This window comes from Nyctereutes procyonoides, unplaced genomic scaffold (assembly GCF_905146905.1).
Source record: "Nyctereutes procyonoides isolate TBG_1078 unplaced genomic scaffold, NYPRO_anot_genome, whole genome shotgun sequence".
NCBI lineage: Eukaryota > Metazoa > Chordata > Mammalia > Carnivora > Canidae > Nyctereutes > Nyctereutes procyonoides.
In genome coordinates this window covers 40,762,262-40,772,990 of record NW_026575159.1, presented here as the reverse complement: position 1 = coordinate 40,772,990, position 10,729 = coordinate 40,762,262, and the positions used below count along the sequence as shown (strand labels likewise).

At 35.1% G+C, this 10,729-nt stretch overlaps 1 pseudogene; it reads left to right on the top strand.

Moving 5' to 3' along the window:
* Positions 1-8,627: 8,627 nt before the first annotated feature.
* On the top strand, positions 8,628-10,435 carry LOC129502463 (tigger transposable element-derived protein 1-like; annotated as a pseudogene).
* Positions 10,436-10,729: the final 294 nt, after the last annotated feature.

Here is a 10,729-nt window from a genome sequence, read left to right as displayed (position 1 = left end):
TATACTAACATAGGCTTCTATGTTATTCTAAATTTAATTTTGTTTCTGCTGACTGTCTGGGTACATAATCCATGTATGATATTTAAATTTCTCACATGGTTTTCTATTTGCTTGACACTCAAACATAAGCAAGAAATGTGAATTCCTCACTAGATCTATACTTTTGAGGAGTATCGCTAAAGTAGAGGTAGTCCATTGGCTTCTATAGTGTGAAGCTTGTATTGGATTTCAGTGTGACTTTAAAACCCCAGGCATGATGCAATTTTCTGAATTATTCACACATAATCACTCCAGGGGATTACATTTAAGCGTGATGGGAAAGTATCTTAAAGCAGACAGCTATGAAGACTCCTACCCTTAGTCGATATCCAGAATACATTAAGGATAATGATAACATAATGTTCATGACCTCAGTGTGTTAAATTTACCTATTCAGACATGATGGTAGAGATGATGATGATTTCAGATGTTTCAGATAAGCATTTAATCACCATTTTCTCCACTTATTTGTTATTAGAGAGATATACATTTAAAAGAAGCGAGAGAAGGCTAATTCACTAAGTGGTATTGATTTTACATAATACATAGTTAGATATGCCCATGAAAGGTATGGCTATGAGATATAATGAAATAAGTAAATTGTGTCTCTTAAACTATTAACAGAAGAATACTGTCATTATTGCTGCTAATAATCATGCTTTTTAAAGAAAGTATATACTATTTTTAGAATATAAGAGAGATGTAAGCAAAATTATGTCTCAAATATTCTAAAATTCATAATTAATGTATTTGAATATTAGAAATGATTTAGTGCAAGGTAGAATTTCATAAGTTCATTTATTTATTATTTATTTAATAATTCAGAGGAGGAAGGGGCGGAGGGGGAGGGAGAGAGAATCCCAAGCAAGCTTCACACTGGGTGATAAGATCTTGATCTCACAACCCTGAGATCATGACCTGAGCCAAAATGGAGAGTCGGAAGCTTAAGCAACTTAGGGAGCCAGGTGGCCCACAGAATTTCATAAGTTTCAAAAATGTAAAGCAACTTTTGAATATCCCGGTATAGTACACAGAGGAACAAATACAGTCCCATGACAGGTAAAATTAGGTTAACATTATAACATTTGTATAGTTTTATAATACTTGCTTTCCTAAAGTTTGTCATCATTTGCAAATCCTATCTTCTTAATCCATAAGGTACCCAACTTTTATCATTCAAATATATAGCTGCATACAACTTCTTTGAAGACTGAGCTATGTGAAAAGCCTAAATGCTGGAATGAGCTTGGCAGGAACGACACTTTGAAAAGAACCAGTATACAATTCACCAAGCAAGAAAATGACTGCTAGAAGATTAATCTTACAGGGTTAGAACCTAAAAGAATCCATCTGTAAACCATGGTAAACTTCAGTTGCCTTAGATGTCTACTAGAAGGTTTAAAGCAGCATGATGACAGAACATGGTAAAAAATGTCACCAGGAACCCTGGTGATAAAATGTTAAAAAGCAAAATTGAAAGTTGATAATTGGGAAGATTCAAGATATATTTTGAACATAAAGGAAAAAAATTCTCATGGTATGTTCATAGGAGGTGATGAACAAAGTAGGGTGGAAGTGAAATAGACTGGAATAAAAACAGGTTGTAGGCAGGTGGAAGCAGAGAAACAAAGTTGAGTTCAATTTACCAGGAAGATGTCCAACAGGATCTCATAGCAGCTGATATATGAGTTTGGACGTTAGAGCATATGCCCCAAGTCAGGAAATGCATTTAAGAGTTGTCAGCATGAAAAAGGCACTTAAAGCAAAAGGAAGATGGACCAGAGATACTGTCTACCAGTGGATACTCAAGTTGTATTAAGAAAGCCAACATTAACTCTCTATTTTGACAAGTGTTCTGCAGGTTTTTCCTGCTAAATCCCATGTGGATTTTGGCAAGAACTGGAGAAGGTGAGAAGAAAACAGTTTTATTTAGGCAGAAACTTTTGTATATCTTTTACTTTACTGTTTAACTGACATGATTATAGCTAAAATATTTATATGCATCAGTTTAATAAAGCAAAGTTGTACCTTATTGATTTTAGCAAATATTATTTACTACAGATAAGAAAGCTGTTCTAGGGAAAATAAATAATCTTATAAGAAGTATGACTCACAACTGATGTTAGGTAAGTATTTAGTATCATTGATTTTATTGTTTGAGCCTGGTATAATGTTTTTTACAACTAGTCAAGAAATGAAACTAAGATTCAAAATTTTAAAAATCAAATCACATCAATCAATCAATAAATGCACACACATATGTAACAGATTTTTTCCTTCAAGTTTACTTAACAGTTATTTGTCTCACAGACTTTTTTTTTCCCCACAGAAAACATCGTATTTGAGAAAGTTTATTTTATACTCTATGAACACAAAATTCATTAAATTTCTAGTTGGCTTCAGGTTGAAGGGTATTTTTGAGGTTACCATGGGAAAAATAATAAAGCAGAAGAAGGTAATTTAATCTGAGGGGAAAAAATATTTCCAGGATGAAACCACTTTTAAAGGAAAAATATCTATGATATCTACCAAGTAGTTGTATTTCTTCATGCCCTATAGCCTCAGATCTTTGAAAGAAGACAAAGTTTTACAAAAAAAATATATATATATATATATATATATATATATATATATATATATATATAGTGTCTCACATTTATAAGATGCTCAAGAAATATTTGTTGATTTGATAAGGATTGCTGCTTGGTATAACGTTACACTAACTTGAATGACAAGTATATTTCTTTGAAAGTATTCCTTAATCTAGTATTTTATTTGGTATTCTTTTACAGTGATTTTAATAGAAAGAAGATTTTATAAGAGTCTTACCTGAGAAAGAAAATATATATAAAAAGATGGCAAAATTATCTCCAATAATTGACTTGAGAACTTGCTAAGAGTAAAGCCACTCACTTCATTTATTAATACAATTCTAAATTAGATTGGTAAGTATTAATTTAAAAAATATCAAAACTTCAAGTAATTCAGATTGTATAAGGAAAGTGTGTACAAGAGTACCTAGTACCCAGAATAGCCAGTGCAAGGAACTCTTAAAATTTAATAATAATGAGACAAGTGAAACAAGTAAAAAGTGGGCAAAAGATCTGAACAGACACCTTAGAAAAGATATACAAATGACAAGTGCATGAAAAAATATTCAACATGATATGTTATTAGAGGATTCAAAATCAAAACAATAGTGAGATACCACTACACAAAATCCCAACACAGTGGCCAAAATCCCAAACACAGAAAATTCCAAATATTGGCAAGGATAAGAAGCCACAGGAACTCTCATTCATTGCTGGTGGAAATAAAAAATGGTATAGCCACCTTGGAACAGAGTCTGGCAGTTTCTTACAAAGCTAAACATACTCTCACTATACAATTCAGCAATCATGCTCCTTGGTATTTATCCAAATAAATAGAAAAAACTTACATCTACTTACATGTAGAAAACTTACATCTACACAAAAACCTGTATATCATGAGTGTTTATGGCAGCTTTATTCATAATCACTAAAATTTGAAGCAATCAAGATGCCCTTCAGTGGAAGAATGAGCAAATCCTGTATATCCATACAATGGCATATTATTTATTTAGCACAAAAAGAAACAAGCTACCATGCCATGAAAGGACATGGAGGAACCTTAAATCCATATTGCTTAGTGAAAGAAGCCAAATGAAAATGCTACGTACTCTGTTATTCCAACTTCATGACATTCTGGAAAAGGCAAAACTACTGAGACAGTAAAAAGATAGTTACTAGGGGTTCAAGGGGAGAGAGGAGTGGATGAATATGTGAGTCACAGGGGATATTTTAGGGCATTTAAACTGTTCTTTATGACAGTGTAATGGTGGATATATATCATCATGCCTTCTTCAAAACCCATAAAATGTACAGTGCAAAGAGTAAACCCTAATGCAAACTATAAAATTTACTTAATAAGGATTCAATTTTGACTCCTCATTGTAACAAATGTACCACATTAACGGAGGATTTCAATGATAGGGGAACTGAGGTATCCTGCTAAACCATATACCCTTTCTTGTTCCTGAGGTAACAGGAAAGGGTATATGGGAACTCTTCCTACTTCCTGGTTACTTTTTCCCTGAAACCAAAATACACTAAAAATAAGTCTATCAATTGAAAAACAAAACAAAACAGAAAAATATCAATTCTATATCTTTTACCTGCACAGCTCTAGGAAATATATATAATATGCTAAAGTAGTTCCAATCTCATGAATATTAAATAAGATATATATAAATATATATATATATATGCTAAATATATACCTGGCATCTAATAACCATCAATAAAAGATTGCCATTCTTTTTATAAATTTATTTTTATTGGTGTTCAATTTGCCAACATATAGAATAACACCTAGTGCTCATCCCATCAAGTGCCCCCCCTCAGTGCCCGTCACCCAGTCCCACCCCCCCCACCTCCCCTTCCACCACCCCTAATTCGTTTCCCAGAATTAGGAGTCTCTCATGTTCTGTTTCCCTTTCTGATATTTCCCACTCATTTTTCCTCCTTTCTTCTTTATTTCCTTTCACTATTTTTTATATTCCCCAAATGAATGAGGCCATATAATGTTTGTCCTTCTCCGATTGACTTACTTCACTCAGCATAATACCCTCCAGTTCCATCCACGTCGAAGCAAATGGTGGGTATTTGTCGTTTCAAAGGCTGAGTAATATTCCATTGTATACACAGACCACATCTTCTTTATCCATTCATCTTTCCATGGACACCGAGGCTCCTTGCACAGTTTGGCTATTGGGGACATTGCTGCTATAAACATCACGGTGCAGGTGTCCCAGCGTTTCATTGCATCTGTGTCTTTGGGGTAAATCCCCAGCAGGGCAATTGTTGGGTCAGGGCAGATCTATTTGTAGCTCTTTGAGGAACCTCCACACAGTTTTCCAGAGTGGCTGCACCAGTTCACATTCCCACCAACAGTGCAAGAGGGTTCCCTTTTCTCCACATCCTCTCCAACATTTGTGGTTTCCTGCCTTGTTAATTTTCCCCATTCTCACTGGTGTGAGGTGGGATCTCATTGTGGTTTTGATTTGTATTTCCCTGATGGCAACTGATGCGGAGCATTTTCTCATATGTGTACTGGCCATGTCTATGTCTTCCTCTGTGAGATTTCTCTTCATGTCTTTTGCTCATCTCATGATTGGATTGTTTGTTTCTTTGCTATTGAGTTTAATAAGTTCTTTACAGATCTTGGAAACTAGCCCTTTATCTGATACGTCATTTGCAAATATCTTCTCCCATTCTGTAGGTTGTCTTTTAGTTTTGTTGATTGTATCTTTTGCTGTGCAAAAGCTTCTTATCTTGATGAAGTTCCAATAGTTCATTTTTGCTTTTGTTTCTCTTGCCTTCGTGGATGTATCTTGCAAGAAGTTACTGTGGCCAAGTTCAAAAAGGGTGTTGCCTGTGTTCTCCTCTAGGATTTTGATGGAATCTTGTCTCACATTTAGATCTTTCATCCATTTTGAGTTTATCTTTGTGTATGGTGCAAGAGAGTGGTCTAGTTTCATTCTTCTGCATGTGGATGTCCAATTTTCCCAGCACCATTTATTGAAGAGACTGTCTTTCTTCCAGAGGATCGTCTTTCCTCCTTTATCGAATATTAGTTGACCATAAAGTTGAGGGTCCACTTCTGGGTTCTCTATTCTGTTCCATTGATCTATGTGTCTGTTTTTGTGCCAGTACCACACTGTCTTGATGACCACAGCTTTGTAGTACAACCTGAAATCTGGCATTGTGATGCCCCCAGATATGGTTTTCTTTTTTAAAATTCCCCTGGCTATTCGGGGTCTTTTCTGATTCCACACAAATCTTAACACAATTTGTTCTAACTCTCTGAAGAAAGTCCATGGTATTTTGATAGGGATTGCATTAAACGTGTAAATTGCCCTGGGTAACATTGACATTTTCACAATATTAATTCTTCCAATCCATGAGCATGGAATATTTTTCCATCTCTTTGTGTCTTCCTCAATTTCTTTCAGAGGTGTTCTGTAGTTTGTAGGGTATAGATCCTTTACTTCTTTGGTTAGGTTTATTCCTAGGTATCTTCTGCTTTTGGGTGCAATTGTAAATGGGATTGACTCCTTAATTTCTTTTTCTCCAGTCTCATTGTTAGTGTATAGAAATGCCGCTGACTTCTGGGCATTGATTTTGTATCCTGCCACACTGCCAAATTGCTGTATGAGTTCTAGGAATCTTGGGGTGGAGTCTTTTGGGTTTTCTATGTAGAGTATCATGTCATCAGCAAAGGGAGAGTTTGTCTTCTTGACAATTTGAATGCCTTTTATTTCTTTTTGTTGTCTGATTGCTGAGGCTAGGACTTCTCTACTAAAAGATTGCCGTTTTTGTTGACGATTATGTTCCTGTTTCAAATTCTAGGAACATAATCGTCAACAAAAATGGCAATCTTTTAGTAGTAGGAGAATTTGAAATCTAAGATATCATAATTTAAGTAATTTGAGAAAAATCGGGGAGAGTAAAATATGAATTGGGCATTTCTAAACAGGGTATGACTGGGATTGATAAGGCAAAAGAAAAAGTTAAAAAAAATGAAATAAACTTTTCATAGCAAGCAAATAGATCCTATTGAATAAAGAAGTAATGAAGTATCACTTGATGACCAAGAGCATACTCTTGCTTCTCCGTAATCTGTTTTTGTCATCTCCAGAAGGTATTGTAATCAAACTGCAAACAATGAACCAAAAACATTTGAAAAAAGTAATAACACTCAAATATGGATACACAGGTAGGGAATAAAGCAACACATGAAAATAATCTAATATTTATGAGATATTTCACGTCTATAAATGAGAAGTATAGAAGGCTCTTGCACATGTACGTTCAGAACAATAGTCAATGAGAGAAACCACGGAGAACGGCCCACATCCAAAATAATGAGGCAAATATTATTGCAATTTTCCAAAATGGGAAATAGGGGATTTTGAAACTACATACCAATTAGCCAATAAACTTGACATGTGTCTTTGGCACAATCCTAAAACAGATTTATGCAGCAGATGGTTTGTGAGCATTTCACAATTAAAGTGTTGATCACTAGGCACCAACATGAATTCACATTGTGCAAATCATACCAAAATAATTTTATTTCCATTACCCTTGTGTCAGTTAGACCCACGGGTATAGAAATCATAAGATCTTGAATTCAGCAAAGAATTTTACAAGTTTATATAAAAAATTTTCATGTGCTTTTCAAAAAGTTAGCTGGCATGAGAATATTGTCACAGGGAAATTTTGCCACTGAATAACTCCAGCTAATTCTTGTTATAAATTTGTTCCAATGGTTCTGAATAAGTACTGTTTGTCAGAAACACCTGTAGAGCAGTTTCTAAAAACATATACTTAGGTCTAGGCCCTACCCCAGATATCCTGATTCAGTCAGTCTGGTTACATCTAGGCTATTTCAAATGGTAACTCATAAAATAATAGAATGAAATTGATTTTTCAATTCAACCTAAGGAAATCAATACTATTTATAATGATCCTTTCAGTTTTAGGGCTGCACTATATGTGTTTCACTACTGACTTTATTCTACCTCTAACTATTCTCTAAGTATTCCATTGCTAATTCAAATCATCACAGTGACAGTATTTTCTGTTTTTATATGAAACTTTATTTCCTGACATTGAATATATTTTGACATAGCATGCAGGGTAACCCTTAAAAAATAAGTAATATCAGATTATGAATCCTCTTGAAAACCTTTAAGGACTTGACTTCCCATATGAGGTAGGAACTTTCCCCACGTGGTTCAGTATAATTGACTTCTCTATCGCCTCTCAGCACTCACCTTCTAATGGCTTTTTTCTCATTCACTCCACTTTGGCCACACTGGCCTTTTTTATTACTTTTCAGACAAGCCAGGAATGCCACCACCCTGGTGCCCTTGCTTTTGCAGCCTCTCTACCCCTAGATGTCTGCAAGGATCGCTCCATCCCTTATTTACTTCATTTATTAGCTATCTCCCACGCAAGAATTTTTGTTTGTTTTGTTCAATGTTATATCTACGGGTACTTAATTGTGTCCATATAGAAAGAACATATATTAATGAATCAGATAAATAAAATAGTTCCTGCCCCTATGCATTTTAAAATAGAATTACAGGTTTACCTTATCTTATTGCACTTCACTGTATTATCCTTCACAAATACTGCATTCTTTACGAAATGAACTTTGGTGGCCACCCTGCTTTAAGCAAGTCATTTGGTGTCATTTTTCTAATAGCATTTGTTCACTGTATGTCTCTGTGTCACTTTAACAGTTCTCAAAATATTTCAAACTTTTTCATCATTACTATATCTGTTACATTGATCTGTGATCAGTGATCATTGATGTTATTATTGTACTTGTTTTGGGATTCCACGAAATGTACCCATGTAAGATGGTGAACTTAATAAATATATGTGGTCTGATTGCTCCAACAACCAGCGATTCCCCCATGTCTCTCCCTCTTTTTGGGCCTTCCTATTCCCTGAGTCATAATAAAACTGAACTTAGGCCAATTAATAACCCGCACAATGGCCTTTAAATGTTCAAGTGAAAAGAAGAGTAGTATGTCTCTCACTTTAAATCAAAAACTAGAAATGAGTAGGTTTAGTGAGGAAGGCATGTTGAAAGCTGAGATGGGCCGAGAGCTAGGCCTTTTGTACCAAACAGTTATGAATGCAAAAGAAAAATTCTTAAAAGGAATTAAAAGTGCTACTTCAGTGAACACACAAATAATAAGAAAGCCAAACAGTCTTATTCTGAAATGGAGAAAGTTTTAGTACCTGGAGACAAACCAGCCACAACATTCCATTGACAGAAAGCCTAATCAAGAGCAAAGGCCTAATCCTCCTCAATTCTATAAAGGCTGAGAAAGTTTAGAAAGCTATAGGAAAAAAAGTTTAAAGCTAGCACATATTGGTTCACAGGTTTCAGAATATAGCCATGTCCATAACATAAATATGAAGGTGAATCAGCAAGTGATGATGTGGAAACTGCAGCAAATTATCCAGAAGATCTAGCTAAGATAATTAATGAAGATGGCCACACTAAACAACGGCTTCTCAGCGTACATGAAACAACCTTCTATTGGAAGAAGATGCCACCTAGGACTTTCATAGCCAGAAAGGAGGAGTCAATGCCTGGCTTCAAACCTTCAAAGGACAGTCTGACTCTTTGTTCGAGGCTAATGTGTCTGGTTACTTGAAGTTGAAGCTAGTGCTCATTTACCATCCCCCAAATCCTGGGGCCCTTAAGAACTTTGCTAAATCTATCTGCCTGTGCTCTATAAATGGAACAACATAGCCCGGATGACAGCACATCTCTTTACAACATGGCTTACTGAATATTTTATTTTTTATTTTAATTTTAATTTTTATTTTATTTATGTTTTATTTTTGCTTACTGAATATTTTAATCCCCCTGTTGAGACCTACTGCCTGGAAAAAAAAAAAGATCAAAAACAAACATTCCTTTCAACATATTATCACTCATTGCCAATGTACCTGATTACCCAAGAGCTCTGATGGAGACATAAAATGGGATGAATGTTGTTTTCATGGCTGTTAGCCGACCATCCATTCTTTAGTTCATGTATCAAGCAGTGATTTTGACTTTCACATCTTAAGTTTTAGAAATACATTTCATAAGGCCATAGCTGCCATGGATAGTGATTCTTCTGATGGATCTGAGCAAAGTAAATTGAAAACCTTCTGGAAAGGATTCACCATTCTAGATGCCATTAATAACAGTCATGTTTCATGAAAAAGTCAAAATATGAACCTTGACAGGAATTGGAAGAATTTGATTCCAACTCTCATGGATGACTTTGAGGGGTTCATGACTTGAGTGAAGGAAGTAACTGCAGATGTGGTGGAAATAGCGGGAGAACTAGAATTAGAAGTAGAACTTGAGGATGTGACTGCATTGCTGCAATCTCACAATAAAACTGGAATGAATGAGGATTTACTTCTTCTGAATGAGCAAAGAGAGTGGTTTCTTTAGATGGAATCTACTCCTGGTGAAGATGCTACAGAGACTGTTGAAATGACAATAAAGGATATAGAATATTATATAACCTTAGTTAATAAAGCAGCAGCATGATTTGAGAGGATGGCTCCAATTTTGAAGGAAGTTCTAATCTGGGTAAAATGCTATCAAACAACATCTCATGCTACAGAGAAGTTATTTTTGAAAAGAGGAATCAACTGATATATCAAACTTCATGATAGCCTATTTTTAAAAATTGCCACTGCTACCCCACACTTCAACACCCAACACCCCGATCAGTCAGCAGATACCAACATCGAGGCAAGACCTTCCACCAATAAAAGGATTATGATTGATTAATAACTCAGATGATAGCATTTCTTAAAAAAAAATATTTATTTATTTATTTATTTATTTATTTATTTATTTATGAGAGACACAGAGGAAGAGAGACGCAGAGACTCAGGCAGAGGGAGAAGCAGGTTCCATGCAGGAAGTCTGATATGTTCCTTGATCCCAGGACTCCAGGATCACTCCCTGGGCCGAAAGCAGGTACTAAACCACTGAGCCATCCATTGATCCCCAGATGATAGCACTTTTAAACAATAAAGTCTGTTTAAATTAAAGTGCACATACTTATTTTTTT